Raw genomic sequence first — 16215 nt, forward strand, 5'->3', positions numbered from 1 at the left:
ACTCTAGTGGAAGCTGTAGCACTGATGTGTATACCCATCATTATACCAACAAATCTGAATTACCACAATCCTGATGAAGTGTAATTGAAGCTGTATCATTGGTGTGTACATCCATCAGTACACTAACAAATCTGAATTCCCGCTCTATTGATGAAGTCCAATGGAAACTGTTGATGCGTTTATACACTCCTGGAAATGGAAAAAAGAACACATTGATACCGGTGTGTCAGATCCACCATACTTGCTCCGGACACTGCGAGAGGGCTGTACAAGCAATGATCACACGCACGGCACAGCGGACACACCAGGAACCGCGGTGTTGGCCGTCGAATGGCGCTAGCTGCGCAGCATTTGTGCACCGCCGCCGTCAGTGTCAGCCAGTTTGCCGTGGCATACGGAGTTCCATCGCAGTCTTTAACACTGGTAGCATGCCGCGACAGCGTGGACGTGAACCGTATGTGCAGTTGACGGACTTTGAGCGAGGGCGTATAGTGGGCATGCGGGAGGCCGGGTGGACGTACCGCCGAATTGCTCAACACGTGGGGCGTGAGGTCTTCACAGTACATCGATATTGTCGCCAGTGGTCGGCGGAAGGTGCACGTGTCCGTCGACCTGGGACCGGACCGCAGCGACGCACGGATGCACGCCAAGACCGTAGGATCCTACGCTGTGCCGTAGGGGACCGCACCGCCACTTCCCAGCAAATTAGGGACACTGTTGCTCCTGGGGTATCGGCGAGGACCATTCGCAACCGTCTCCATGAAGCTGGGCTACGGTCCCGCACACCGTTAGGCCGTCTTCCGCTCACGCCCCAACATCGTGCAGCCCGCCTCCAGTGGTGTCGCGACAGGCGTGAATGGTGGGACGAATGGAGACGTGTCGACTTCAGCGATGAGAGTCGCTTCTGCCTTGGTGCCAATGATGGTCGTATGCGTGTTTGGCGCCGTGCAGGTGAGCGCCACAATCAGGACTGCATACGACCGAGGCACACAGGGCCAACACCCGGCATCATGGTGTGGGGAGCGATCTCCTACACTGGCCGTACACCACTGGTGATCGTCGAGGGGACACTGAATAGTGCACGGTACATCCAAACCGTCATCGAACCCATCGTTCTACCATTCCTAGACCGGCAAGGGAACTTGCTGTTCCAACAGGACAATGCACGTCCGCATGTATCCCGTGCCACCCAACGTGCTCTAGAAGGTGTAAGTCAACTACCCTGGCCAGCAAGATCTCCGGATCTGTCCCCCATTGAGCATGTTTGGGACTGGATGAAGCGTCGTCTCACGCGGTCTGCACGTCCAGCACGAACGCTGGTCCAACTGAGGCGCCAGGTGGAAATGGCATGGCAAGCCGTTCCACAGGACTACATCCAGCATCTCTACGATCGTCTCCATGGGAGAATAGCAGCCTGCATTGCTGCGAAAGGTGGATATACACTGTACTAGTGCCGACATTGTGCATGCTCTGTTGCCTGTGTCTATGTGCCTGTGGTTCTGTCAGTGTGATCATGTGATGTATCTGACCCCAGGAATGTGTCAATAAAGTTTCCCCTTCCTGGAACAATGAATTCACGGTGTTCTTATTTCAATTTCCAGGAGTGTACATCAACACGCTACCAAAGATATAATCAATGTTTTGTTTCTCAAGGACCGTTAGTGCAGAACGACGCAAAAGTTTTCTATAAACATGTGAATCCCATGCAAAATGATGATTTTTACTGACTACTTCGCACTACAGTTCCTAACACGACTTGGATTAGATCAATTGCGCAGCACTACTAAAGACAATTTTTCTTTGCTTTATTAAAATTGAGCGTTTTTTCTGTTCACTTGACAGTGATTTTACTGAATGTTTGTGCATTGCCGAGAGAAGATTGATATGCCTGTAGTTTTATTTCTTATCTGTCTCCTTTCTTGTGAAGTGAAATTATTACAGCAAAGTTCCAGATTTGGGCAGTAGTCTGTCTTCGTTAGAGATTCTGTTAACAGTTTTATAAGTTCAATTTGTATGACTTCTCCTCTTACTTTAACGATATTTCTATTTAAACGTTATCATTTCTAGTAAAATTTGCTGCCTGTGGTTCGCTATTGTGCCATCTGAAATCTGATTTGATGAAATGTGGTGTCTATCTAACGTAAGTTTCCGTTTAATCTTTTTTATTATCTTATAGATTTCAGTTGTTTGTCTCGTACAAATTTTTATCGTATCTTCTCAGAGCAAGTCAAAGACATTTTCAAACTAGGTGTGTTTACTTCAGCGTGTACACTCATGTTTTAGTTATTGTGTGCTGAAAACTTTCTTCTCCTCTTTAACAGATGTCTTATTCCATTTCAGATTTTTATTTTTTGCATTATTCATATCTGCAACATCCTATGTTTCATCTTTAGTATCTCTGTCAAGTAAACTCCCCTTCCGTCTGCGTCTATAAATTGCGTTAAAGAAGTATCGAATATTTTTAAAGGTGATAGTAACCATCAAAACAAAGCAAAAAGTCCAATAAACATGGGTCCGGGAACGGATACTTTCTGAGTTTGTGTACTTGTCCATAGTGGCTGAAAACGTTTGGTTGTGAATATGTCTGTCTCGGTGAGAGACAAGGTAAACATCGAGGAAACAAATACTGTATGGGCACAGTCGTTGCCTGGATCATCTGTGAACAGGGTTCACTACTGTACATGTCTGTCTGTATCGACGTACTCTAGCGTACACATCAATCTGAGCATCGGGTAGTCTACAGGCAGTTGTGTCGCTGGCGTTGTGTTTTACGTACTGTAGTTTCAGACTTGTTAGTGTGTGTTATTTGCAGTAAATCACTTGTAATGCTGGGTATGTATCGCAGTCTGTATCTATTTCCAAAAATGGCTGAATTGTTGTTTACTGCCATTGTGATGTTTTTACTGTTCTGTACAGGAATGGTTCAGTATATTTTCTTGTCTCTTCCACATGTTAGCAACGGAAGTGTAGTACTCCAGAAGAGACATGGCGGTATAATTTTCTGGTACGGGTTATAAAATGGAGGTAGCCTGCGAGACCGTACCCTCTACACGGAGAAAAGATGAATGTCGAAGAGTACCATCCGATAAGCCGTTCGGCCGACTTCTTCAGCGCCTTAAGCACACAGTTTCTCTAGAATCCCACAAGATGAACAGTAGACGGCCTCGGTCAGTCCACACACCTCAGATGGAGGAGCACGTTCTACATTTACTGGACGAAAGGCCTGGAACCACAGCGCGGCGACAGGCACCAGCAGAAGGTGAGAGTCATCCTCTTGTCTGGCGGTACTACATGTACAACTGCTGTATCCATACCATGTTCAACGCGTCCGGGCACTACGGTCAGAAGACAAGCGTAGCAGATTGCTATTCTGTGACCAGTATGGGTGCACGTTGTAGAGCATGGATTTCTGTCCGTGAAGATCACACACCCTGTTGAGAACCACGTCCCGCCTTTTGTAATGTCAAGGGGACCATCATAAACCGCGGTGATTTTAGTGTAATTACCGTCTGAATAAAATTGTCATTTCTGTTCCTCTCACTGCGCAGTTCTTTCAGTTTACTTTTGCTGTATACTGCAACACTTCCTTATTTATATGGTCCAAATTTCATCCAGCTATGTTACTTGAGTGATACACCGTGCGAAAGTTACTTTAGTCCTTAAGTTTTGTCCACCAGCGTATCTGGAATTTCGTTTCTCCGATATGCAAATGCAGTTGAACCAAACAGCGCTCATGAACGGTTTCATCCGACGCCCAGTGTCGGTCGTAAACGTCTATTATTGTTTCTAATTATATATTTTTTTTTACCGGAGAACTTTGTGTACCCATCCGACAGAGTAGTTTAAAGTTAGTCTAACGCGATATCCAGTTTAACACTGTGTGTTGTAAGAGACCTCAAAACTCGAAGAATAGGCAGCACTGCAGTTGCCAGTGGGGGCTGCTTGTTGCACGGCGGTAGCAGCGGGCTGGCACACCAGACGTGGCAGAAAAATGTTTACCAATCTTCCGATGTCTATTGTTGTTATACACTGCATCAGAAACACAGAGAGGGAGCCATACTAGTGCCACAGTACTAAAGCAGGCTGGGACACTACCACTTTCAAGACTTTATCGTTAAATTGCTGAATGTTTCACATTCCATATCCCCACCACGATAATATCTGCTGATGAGATGGACAAAGGGGGAAGGAGCATATGGATAAAGGGGGAAGGAGCAGATGGACAGAGAGAGTAGAGAGGAGCACATGGACAGAGTACGGATGAGGAGGAGAAGGGCAGGTAGTGGGGGAAGGAGAAGACGGACAGATAGCAGATTGAAACTTCCTTGCAGATTAAAACTGTGTGCCGGACCGAGACTCGAACTCGGGACCTTTGCCTTTCGCTGGCAAGTGCTCTACCAACTGAGCTACCCAAGTACGACTCACGCACCGTCCTCCTCACAGCCTTACTTCTGCCAGTACCTCGTCTCCTACAAAAAAAAAAAAAATCATTCTAATAGCGTATTTGTTGGTTGGTTGATTTGGGAGAGGGGTTTTCCGTCCAGCAGACTTGAATAAATATATACCCGTGAAACAGTGGGTACTCACCTAGTAGTAACGATACAGTAGTGTCACAGACCACAGCCCCGCCGATAGGAGAAGAGGTCTCACAAAGATGTGCTCTATCGTATAAGCCTGTTACTCAGATACGTGTTTAGCAGCGCGCTCAGCAACATCAGTTTGTGCTCTACTGCTTTAGCGATAAGACAGGTCGCTCGTGAAGCTATTCAGACTTTCGCAATGTATACGAAGGTCGAAAGAGGAAATATGGCTTTCGAATATGGCGAATGACGCCAAACAGTTGGAGCAGCAGAGCGATTTTGTTTCCTGAAAGGTATCCTCATAGTGCCAAACCTGACGATCCATCTTTGCAAATATTATAAAAAATTCCAAGAAACTGGAAGTGCGAAAAAAAAGAACTGATGAGAAATATGAAACCAATATGCTAGCAACCGCAACGCAACAGATGTTCCGACGGGGCGGTTTGAATGGCGAGTGCGATCAGTCTGACAATAGTACATTCATACTACCCATATTTCGCTCTATCAACAGACCTACGGCAATGACTTTCAGAATCGGTTACTGTGCTCCGAATGGTGCCCACGAATACTACAAAGTGAAGAGACATTTCCACGCAAGATTTTGCTTAGGGATGAAGTCTAGTTTACAAATCGTAGTCAATTAGCGTTCACAGTATACACTACTGATAAACTAAAACTCCACGCTAGCTGATACAAGTTGATAAAATTGAGAACTGTACAACAGTCAATCGCTAATAACCTGTTTATTGCAGATATAGCTAGATTTCAACCATTGTGTGGCTATTATCAGTGCTGTAGGACGTAAGTCAAAATAAAAAAAAACAGGTGATTACCAAAAATAGGATGAGCAAGGAAAATTTCTTCCCACTAAAATTTTTAGCATTTAATTTTTACACATTAACAATCTCACAAAATTTATGTATCTTTGTTTAGGTATTGTACAAGTTATCAGCGGCAGGAACACTGGTTTAATGAAATCACAGAATTGGCGAAATATACAAAAAAGGTTCAGTTTCAAGAACTACAGTCAAACGCACTAATTTTTGGCAATGTTCTCATTTGATATTCTACTCATTGTTTCCTCCAGCTTTCAGAAGGTTCTAAGAGTTAGGTTGGCCACTCAGTTCGACCTTTGTGGGATTGCGGAAAACGCTTTACCAGCAAAAGGAAGGGTGTACTGTTTTCTACAAAAAACGTCTATGTCCATGTGGACATGGAGGTCGTTAGAGACGGTTCGCAAAGTTCGCGAAGGCCACCTTTCCATCAGTACCCACAGACTCACTCGTAGCACAAACCTTCAAACAAGGAATGATTCATTTGTAATATATTATAAGATATTATAAGGAAGGCAGGTCTTTAGAGGATTTGTAGTATCTCCGTCCCTCCGCATAATTTCGTAGTTCACGTAATTATCACTTCTTTTTTTTTTTTGATTACGTTTCCACTATCGACAAGAGAAACATGTTTGGGCCAGTGCCTCTGCTACAAATTCCACATTCAGCTGTCACGGTAAAGAAGGAGAAAGTGATAAATGCAGACTGAAGGACACTATTGTTTTTGATGCTGAAAAACTTTGACTGAAACCACAGTCTGTCTGGCTCATGCATACACTCCATTTTGTGACCAGAACAACTTAAAGTATTAACAATTGTACCATTAAAATCAATATACGAGGATAAGTCAAATGAAAACCTTAAATTTGTTATAACAAATCGAAATTTCACGCGGTTATCCTGTAAGCTGTTGAGCGTGCTACAAACAGCGTGCAGAATGGCCTGTAGGTGACAGCATAGTGCAGATGCACACATACCGTCGCAGTATCAGTATAAAGATGGCCGCCCCACTTGCGACTTGCACCAGGGAAGAACAGCGTTCCGTTATTCGATTTTTGCGTAGTGAAGGTATGAAACCTATTGAAATTCATCGACGAATGAAGGTTCAGTACGGTAATGCATGTTTGTCACAGCAGCAAGTCTACGAATGGAGTAGGAAGTTGGCAATCGGTGTGACTTCAGTGGAAGATGCTCCTCGTCCAGGTCAGGCATAACGAGTTGTGCCTCCACAGAACATTGCAGCAGTTGAAGCCATAGTGAAGAAAAACCGCCGAGTGACACTGAATGACATTGCAGCATGTTTACAGATTAGTCATGTGTCAGCACATCACATTTTACACGATGTGCTCCAGTTTCACAAAGTGTCTGCAAGATGGGTGCCACGGCAGCTGGCTCTTGAAATGAGAGAACGACGTGTTGATACTTGTGAAGAACTTCTTCGGCGCTTTGAACGAGAGGGTGATGGCTTCCTTACAAATATCGTTACTGGGGACGAAACCTGGGTTCACTTCCACCAACTGGAAACGAAGAGAGCGAGCAAGGAATGGCTCCATTCCTCATCACCAAAACCAGAGAAGTGTCGAACAGAACCATCAGCAGGGAAGGTTTTGCTGACTCTCTTTTGGGACGAAAAAGGTGTCATTTTGGAGCATTACATGCCTAGAGGGACCACTGTCACCAGTGCATCGTACACAGATCTCCTAAGAAATCATCTGCGGCCTGCAATCAAATCAAAGCAACGTGGATTGCTGTCAGCAGGTGTCCTTTTGCAACATGACAATGCAAGGCCCCACACTGCCCGTGCAACAGCTGCAACAATCACAGACCTGCATTTTGAATGTCTTCCTCATCCACCATACTCACCAGACCTTGCCCCAAGTGATTTCCATATGTCTGGACCACTCAGAGATGCTAGGGGAGGAAAGAAGTTCCGTTCTGATGACGAGGTACGCCACACGGTGCATGAGTAGTTGCGCGGACTACCAAAAGAATTTTTTTATAAAGTAATTGATGCACTTTGTAAGCGCTGGAGGACTTGCATTGAGCGTGGGGGAGATTATGTTGAAGAGTGATACAGCTTTGTACCACTTCTGCACAATAAATAATATTTAAAAAAATATTTAAGGTTTTCATTTGACTCACCCTCGTACTAAAACATGTTCCGCATATTACTTGTTGGAACTGCATCGTTATTTTATGTATTTTAAATAACTTCCTCTTAAATTTAACCGAGTTCTCACTTCGAGATGAGCCGAAAAAAACAATCAACCTCAATATCTTATAGAGAAATATTTATTTTCATTCATTTAACTCCATTACATTAAGGCCTTCGAGCACTCTCTTAGATCGGACAAGGGTTTCACACATACAACACCTTTTTACATCATTGTTATCTAAGAAATAACAATAATTTTAATATGACAAATAGTAATAAAATGATCTGAGTGTCTGTAGAGACAGTATGAAAACATGATACTGACTAAGAGTTATTATAGTTAATACTGGCAGTATTCCTGCTAATGCTGCTTCCAATAATAATGATATTATTAATAATAATAATAACAGAGACAGATAAAAGTAATAGGTGTACAAAATAGTGATAGTGACAGATGTAAAAAGAATTTATAGGTGCGCAAAATAGGTATTTTCTGATATAACGAGTTCTGGGAAGGGATATTTAAGAAGACTGTACCGGCTAAGAACGTCAGGAAAAAAGGAAGATCTGGTAGGAAAGAAGGATATGGAGGGGCAACGAATATTTACAGGAACAATGGTAGTCATTACTGTTGCTTCAGTAGATATGTCATTAACTGTCTTTTGAAACTGAAGATGGAGAAGACTTCGATAAAGTGGCTCAGCGGTGAAGGGGATAGAAAGTATTTTGACGTGATGGGAACGGGTGGCTCTGACATATTGTTCAGAGTTAGACAGAGAGTTAGTTAGTTTTATGTTCCATGGATATTTTGCACGAGTTGTCCTAATGAAGTGGAACGAGTCATTTTGCATTCACATCGCAAATTAATATGTAAATACGGTTACAAGCTGAACATTTCTAAGCTTTTTTTTATTATACAGATGTAAGTTAGTAATTCCTATCTACCATCCTTTACACACCACTACAACAGAAATATTTCTACGGAATAGAAGGAGTTGTCAAGGAGAAACTTTTTCAGTTTGTTTTCAAATTTTACTTTGCAGTCTGTCAAATATTTTATATAATTGGGTAAATGATCAAATTTTTGTTGCAACATTGAGCACCGCTTTTTGTGCCAAAGACAACCTTAATGTGGAGTAATAAAGGTCATTTTTCCTTCTGGTATTGTAATTATCTCTATCACTGTTCCTTTTCAAATGTAGTGGATTATTTACAACAAACTCCATGAGGGGAAAAATTATACTATGAAGCAGTAGTCAGAATGCACAACTCCTTAGACAGATGGGTACAAGGTAATCGATCATAAGCACCACATGTTATTGTTACAGCACGCTTTTGAGCAACGAAGACTTTCTTTCTTCAGCCAAAAGCGTTAAGGTCGCTGAGAGATACACTACTGGCCATTAAAATTGCTGCACCACGAAGATGACGTGCTACAGACGCGAAATTTAACCCACAGGAAGAAGATGCTGTGGTATGCAAATGATTAGCTTTTCAGAGCATTCAGACAAGGTTGGCGCCGGTGGCGACACCTACAACGTGCTGACATGAGGGAAGTTTCCAACCGATTTCTCATACACAAACAGCAGTTGACCGGCGTTGCCTGGTGAAACGTTGTTGTGATGCCTCTTCTAAGGAGGAGAAATGCGTACCATCACGTTTCCGACTTTGATGGTCGGATTGTATCCCATCGCGATTGCGGTTTATCGTATCGTGACATTGATGCTCGCGTTGGTCGAGATCCAATGACTGTTAGCAGAATATGGAATCGGAGGGTTCAGGAGGGTAATACGGAACGCCGTGCTGGATCCCAACGGCCTCGTATCACTAGCAGTCGAGATGACAGACATCTTATCCGCATGGCTGTAACGGATCGTGCAGCCACGTCTCGATCCATGAGTCAACAGATGGGGACGTTTGCAAGACAACAACTATCTGCACGAACAGTTCGACGACATTTTCAGCACCATGGTCTATCAACTCGGAGACCATGGCTGCGATTACCCTTGACACTGCATCACAGACAGGAGCGCCTGCGATGGTGTACTCAACGACGAACCTGGGTGCACGAATGACAAAACGTCATTTTTTCGGATGAATCCAGGTTGTGTTTACAGCATCATGATGGTCGCATCCGTGTTTGGCGACGTCGCGGTGAACGCACATTGGAAGCGTGTATTTGTCATCGCCATACTGGCTTATCACCCGGCGTGATTATATGGGGTGCGATTGGTTACACCTCTCGGTCACCTCTTATTCGCATTGACGGCACTTTGAACAGTGGACGTTACATTTCAGATGTGTTACGACCCGTGGCTCTACCCCTTATCCGATCCCTGCGAAAACCTACATTTCAGCAGGATAATGCACGACCGCATGTTTCAGGTCCTGTACGGGCCTTTCTGGATACGGAAAATGTTCGACTGCTGACCTGGCCAGCACATTCTCCAGATCTCTCACCAATTGAAATCGTCTAGTCAATGGTGGCCGAGCAACTGGATCGTCACAATACGCTAGTCACTGCTCTTGATGAACTGTGGTATTGTGTTGAAGCTGCATGGGCAGCTGTACCTGTGCACGCCATCAAAGATCTGTTTGACTCAATGCCCAGGCGTATCAAGGCCGTTATTACGGCCAGAGGTGGTTGTTCTGGGTACTGATTTCTCAGGTTCCAAAATGGCTCTGAGCACTATGGGACTTAACATCTATGGTCACCAGTCCCCTAGAACTTAGAACTACTTGAACCTAACTAACCTAAGGACATCACACAACACCCAGCCATCACGAGGCAGAGAAAATCCCTGACCCCGCCGGGAATCGAACCCGGGAACCCGGGCGTGGTAAGCGAGAACGCTACCGCACGACCACGAGATGCGGGCGATTTCTCAGGATCTATGCACCCAAATTGCATGAAAATGTAATCACATGTCAGTTCTAGTATAATATATTTGTCCAATGACTAGCAATGAATACCCGCTTATCATCTGCATTTCTTCTTCGTGTGGCAATTGTAATGGCCAGTAGTGTATAAGGGACAGTGTACGTGGATAAGACAACGGCGGGGAGAGAGCGTGTGGAAACCCCGGCACTTGTCTGCCCACAGCCAGGACTGGTGTGCGTGTGATGGTCAAATATGATCAAAGAGTCGAACGTCACAGATATATAGAACACAGGCGTTCATACGCAGTTCCAGGAGCCTCAAGCCTTCGCGCGAAAGTCCTTGGCACGTCAGCTACGCTGTGATCAATAACTGGAAGTACACTGAGGAGACGGAAGTCACGGGATAGCGATATCCACAAACTCAGATGGCGGTACAGTCGCCTACATAAGGTATAAAAGGGTAGTGCACTGGCAGATCTGTCATTTGTGTGTGTGTGTGAAATCTTATGGGACTTAACTGCTAAGGTCATCAGCCCCTAAGCTTACCCACTACCTAACCTAAATGATCCTAAGGACAAACACACACACCCATGCCGGAGGGAGGACTCGAACTTCCTCCGGGACCAGCCGCACAGTCCATGACTGCAGCGCGTGAGACCGCTCGGCTAATCCCGCGCGGCTTGTCATTTGTACTCCAGCGATTCATGTGTAAAGGTTTCCGGCGTGATTATGGCCCACGACGGGAATTAACAGACTCTGAACGCGTAACAGTAGTTGGAGCTGGATGCACGGAAATTCCATTTCGGAAATCGTTAGGGAATCCAGTGTTCCTCGTTCCACAGTGTCAAGAGTGTGCCGAGAATACCAAGTTCCAGGCATTACCTCTGACCACAGACAACGCAGTTGCCGGCAGCCTTCACTTAACGACAGCGAGCAGAAGCGTTTGCGTAAAGTTGTCAGTGCTGACAGACAAGCAACACTGCATGAAATAATCGCAGATATCAGTGTGGAACGTACGACGAACGTATTCGTTGGGAGAGTGCAGCGAGATTTGGCGTTAATGGGCGATGGCTGCAGATGACCGATGCAAGTGCCTTAGCTAACAGCACGACAACGCCTGCAGCGTCTCTTCTGCGTCCGTGACAATGTCGATTGAACCCTAGTCGACTGTAAAACCGTAGCATGGTCAGATGAGTCCCGATTTCAGTTGGTAAGAGCTGATGGTAGGGTTCGAGTTTGACGCAGACCTCAGGAATCCGTGGATCCAAGTTGTCAAGAACGCACTTCTCGAGCTGGTGGTGGCTCCATAATGGTGTGGGCTGTGTTGATGTGCTGTGGAATGGACTGCGTCCTCTGGGCCAACTGGACCGATCGTTGACTGCAAATGGTTACGTTCGGCTGCTTGGAGACCACTTGCAGCCAACAACGATGGAGTTTTTGTGGATGACAAAGCGCCATGTAACCGGGCCACAATTGTTCGCGATTAGTTTGAAGAACATTGTGGATGATTCGAGCGAATCATTTGGCCATCCAGATCGCCTGACATGAATCCCATCGAAAATTTATGGGACATAATGGATACATCAGTTCGTGCACAAAATCGTGCACCGGCAACGCTTTCGCTATCATGGGCGGCTATAGAGACAGAATGGCCCATTATTTGTGCAGGGGACTTCCAGCTACGCTTTGAATCCGTGCCACGTGGAGTTGCTGCTGTATTCCGGGTAAAAGAGGTCCAACACATTATTAGGAGGTATCCCATGACTTTTGTCACCTCAGTGTACGAGAGTTTGTACAGGTTTTTTTGGGTATGCATGTACATACACTGACGAAAAAAATCGCAGTACCAGAAAATGATTAGTGTAGAGTAACGAAATTCCTGGAATGCATGTGTCTAGCTAACATATTTAAGTGATTGACATTACAGTACCACAGGTTAGTGTAAGCATGTGATAAGCCATTGCAAATGTGAAATGCTGGTACATTAATAACCGGTGTAACTGCGAGAATGTTAAATGCAAGCATGCAATCGTGCATGCATTTTGTTGCACATGTGCCGGATGTCAGTTTGTGGGATGGAGTTCCATGCCTGTTGCACTTCGTCGGTCAGTACAAGAGCGGTCCGATGATGTCCCATATGTGCTCGATTGGAGACAGATCTGGTATTAGAGCAGGCCAAGGCAACTTGTCGACATTCTGTAGAGTATATTGGGTCATCCTGTTGGAAAACATATGCTGGAAACTGATCATGAGCCTCGTGGGGTAGCCGCGCCGTCTGGGGCCCCTTGCCAAGGTTCGTACTGCTCCTCCCGTTGCAGGTTCGAGTCCTCCTTTCGGCACGGGTGTGTGTGTTGTCCTTAGCGTAAGTTAGTTTAAGTTAGATTAAGTAGTGCGTAAGCCCAGGGACCGATGACCTCAGCAGTTTGGTCGCAAAGGAACTTACCACAAATTTACATTTCGAAACTGATCATGAATGGTAACACAACAGGTTGAGTCAACAGATTGACGTACAGTTTTGCAGTCAGGGTGTGTGGGAAAACCATGCGAGTGCTCTTGCTGTCGTACGAAATCACACCCCAGACCATAACTCCAAGTGCACTTCCAGTGTGTCAGTACGCAGACAGGCTGGTTGTAGGTCCTTAGCAGACCGCCTCCTGATCAACAGACGGCTATCACTGGCACCGAGGCAGAACCAGCTTTCATCAGAAACCACAACAGACCTCCACCCTGCTCTCCAGTGACCTCTCGCTTGACGCCGCTGAACTCGCAGATGGCGTTGGTTTAGGGTCAGAGGAGTGCATGCTGCAGGGCGTCTAACTCGGAGCTGTCCTTGAAATAACCGATGTGTAACATTTCTTAGTGTCACTGTGGTGCCAACCGCTGCTGCATGTGTAGTACGACGCGCCAGAGCCACAAGCCGAACACGATGGTCTTCCCTCTCGGAAGTGCCACTCGGGCGTACGGAGTCCGGTACTCTTGCGACCGTACATCGTTATGAACACCGCTGTCAGCAATCATGTACAGTGGCTGCATTCCTGCCAAGTCTTTCTGCAATATCGCAGAAGGAACATCTAGCTTCTCGTATCCCTACTACACAACCGCGTTCAAAGTCAGTGAGGTGGTGATGGTGGCGTCTGTGTCGCCTGAAAGGCATTCTTGACTTAACATCAACTCACCACGTCCAATCTCGAAGGTAACTAAGGTGTATTTAAAGCGAACCTTATTTGCAGCGCCACTCTTATGCGACTGCCACTAAATCTGAATAGACATCAAATTTCAGATGTAGAAACACGCCCACAAACTCCCGTTTATGTCGCAAACTCCTCCTTGGTGCTGCGATTTTTTTACACCGGTGTACATATTCCACAAACCAATGTACAGCCATGACAGAGGGTACTCGTATTTTATATCCTATACCATCAGTATATTGAGCGATGGAGAACAGACTCGTCTACATGCCTCTGTTCGTGTGCCAACTGGATGACCCAATATACTCTACAGAATGTCGACAAGTTGCCTTGGCGGTCATCGGACCGCTCTTGTACTGACCGACGAAGTGCAACAGGCATGGAACTCCATCCCAGTTTCTTCCGAGCGTTCCCATTTAGCTCCCCCGAGCATTTCCTTTGAATTTCGTAATGAGCTACACCCACCTGTTATGATTCGGCAGCGAGTCCCTGAGCCGGTCGGTGTGGCCGAGCGGTTCTAGGCGCTTCAGTCGGGAACTGCGCGACCGCTACGGTCGCAGGTTCGAATCCTGCCTCGGGCATGGATGTGTGTGATGTCCTTAGGTTAGTTAGGTTTAAGTAGTTCTAGGTTCTAGGGAACTGATGACCTCAGATGTTAAGTGTCACAATGCTTAGAGCCATTTGAAACATTTGAAGGAATCGGCCGTAGCACTGTCATCCCGACATTCGTCGCAGCTGATGTAGCTACATCCCCAAAATATTGGCCCAACGTGTAACCGACAAGTAACGTCATATGAACACATGTCCTGACCTTAACAGTTTCCGAGTAAACTAACGAAAACGATGGGGAACAGAGCAAATTTAAGTAATAGTAAACGAAACATTGTGATCTAATTTTCTGCTTAACAGTGTGCATTTCCTCACAAAAGATGAGCAAAAACCCCACTGTCAACTGCAATGAATTTTGCAGCTTTCGTAGATAGCTGCTGTGTTGTTTATCTGACAGTGAGCTCATTCGCAAGGCCCTTCAATTGAGCACGCGCATGTAAAATTCGAACCCCACCACGCGCAAGTGTAGTGTGCCCTGAAATGGGCAGTAAAGACAACACTGCGTAAACCTGATGTCGCTTTGGTTGTACTCACATGTGAGTACTGGTGAAGAAGAACATGTGACAGACGTTCGTGATTTTCAAACAGCTGTATGTCGGAAGTTTTTTTATTCAGAATCGGCCGGCCGAAGTGGCCGTGCGGTTAAAGGCGCTGCAGTCTGGAACCACAAGACCGCTACGGTCGCAGGTTCGAATCCTGCCTCGGGCATGGATGTTTGTGATGTCCTTAGGTTAGTTAGGTTTAACTGGTTCTAAGTTCTAGGGGACTAATGACCTCAGCAGTTGAGTCCCATAGTGCTCCGAGCCATTTGAGCCATTTTATTCAGAATCACCAGTACTGTCACCCCTCAAAGCATGTACCTTTCCTTCTGACTTACCCTGTGTAAATAAAGGAGTGTCATCAGTTACTTCCCTTCTTCTGTTCCCCCTCCTCGTCGCAACCATTATCACAGCCACCCGCCTACGAGAAATGCAAATGAACGTACGCAACGTAAACGTGCACGCATCCTCAAGCAGTGCGAGTTTGACTTCCCGCCGGCAAGATGGTGTAGACAATGCGCAAACTCACGTGTCCGCGCATTGGCACACACACACACACACACACACACACACAGAGAGAGAGAGAGAGAGAGAGAGAGAGAGAGACGGGGGGGGGGGGGATGTGCAGTGACGTAGTCAGTTAGACGAAGAAACTATTACATCAAGAGAAATTCTGTTTAGTCCTCATCAATGATTCGTTAGTACGTGGGAACAGAAGCGCGTCCCAGCCAGCTGTTACAACGTTAATGACAGCAGCGCTACGGGCGGGGGTCTCTGGAAGCAACTGCGAGGGTTCAATCAATAAGGTCTCCAACATGGCGCCACCGCGTGCGTTCGCACACACTATTTCTTCCTTCTTCTGAAGTACGGTAGAATGTTCGCCTCGAAGTGAACGCGCTAGAGCCAGCAACCGAAGTCGCTACCCCGTCTGCCACAAATGATCTGAGTGCGCGGCCAGTGCGTATCGAGCTAATTTCTACTAGCGCGCCCCAGCGCTGTGCATATCTCGAGCAGATTGACAGAGAGAATAGCCGCCTTACCGCGATGAGAGGGTGAGCAGCTCCTTCGCACAGACACGGCCGGAGACTGAGGGACGCTGTGGGCCACCCGGTCTGCGCGCGAGTTCGCTGTTGACAACACGTGCCGCAGCGTCGACTACGGAGCGCCTCTGCGCGGAAGAATCGACACTGCAGTCTGATCGATTAGCCTGTCATCACAAATATCCCGTGGCAAGTGTCGGCCATGGCGGACCCCACTCCTAACCGCAAAACAAAACAGGTACTACGTTTCATTAAGTGTATACTATCTATTTGAGGCCTGTTTTACGTGAGCTCAGAATAATGTCTATGACACATGTGTTCCACAAGGGATACGTATTTTTTTTTATCTTTCACTCATGTCTTTATTCTTAATTTTTTACAGCTATGCACA

The 16215-nt window shown here is 46.0% G+C and overlaps 1 protein-coding gene across 1 annotated transcript in view; it reads right to left on the reverse strand.

Moving 5' to 3' along the window:
* Nucleotides 1-15945, reverse strand: part of LOC126248021 (uncharacterized) — a 405163-nt gene extending 389218 nt beyond the window's left edge. Inside the window, exon 1 of the mRNA XM_049948611.1 lies at nt 15825-15945. The gene's annotated coding sequence lies outside the window, so the exon portion shown is untranslated. The remainder of the gene's footprint in view (nt 1-15824) is intronic.
* Between the last annotated feature and the right edge of the window lie 270 nt (nt 15946-16215).

Source organism: Schistocerca nitens, chromosome 3 (genome assembly GCF_023898315.1).
Source record: "Schistocerca nitens isolate TAMUIC-IGC-003100 chromosome 3, iqSchNite1.1, whole genome shotgun sequence".
Taxonomy (NCBI): Eukaryota; Metazoa; Arthropoda; class Insecta; order Orthoptera; family Acrididae; genus Schistocerca; species Schistocerca nitens.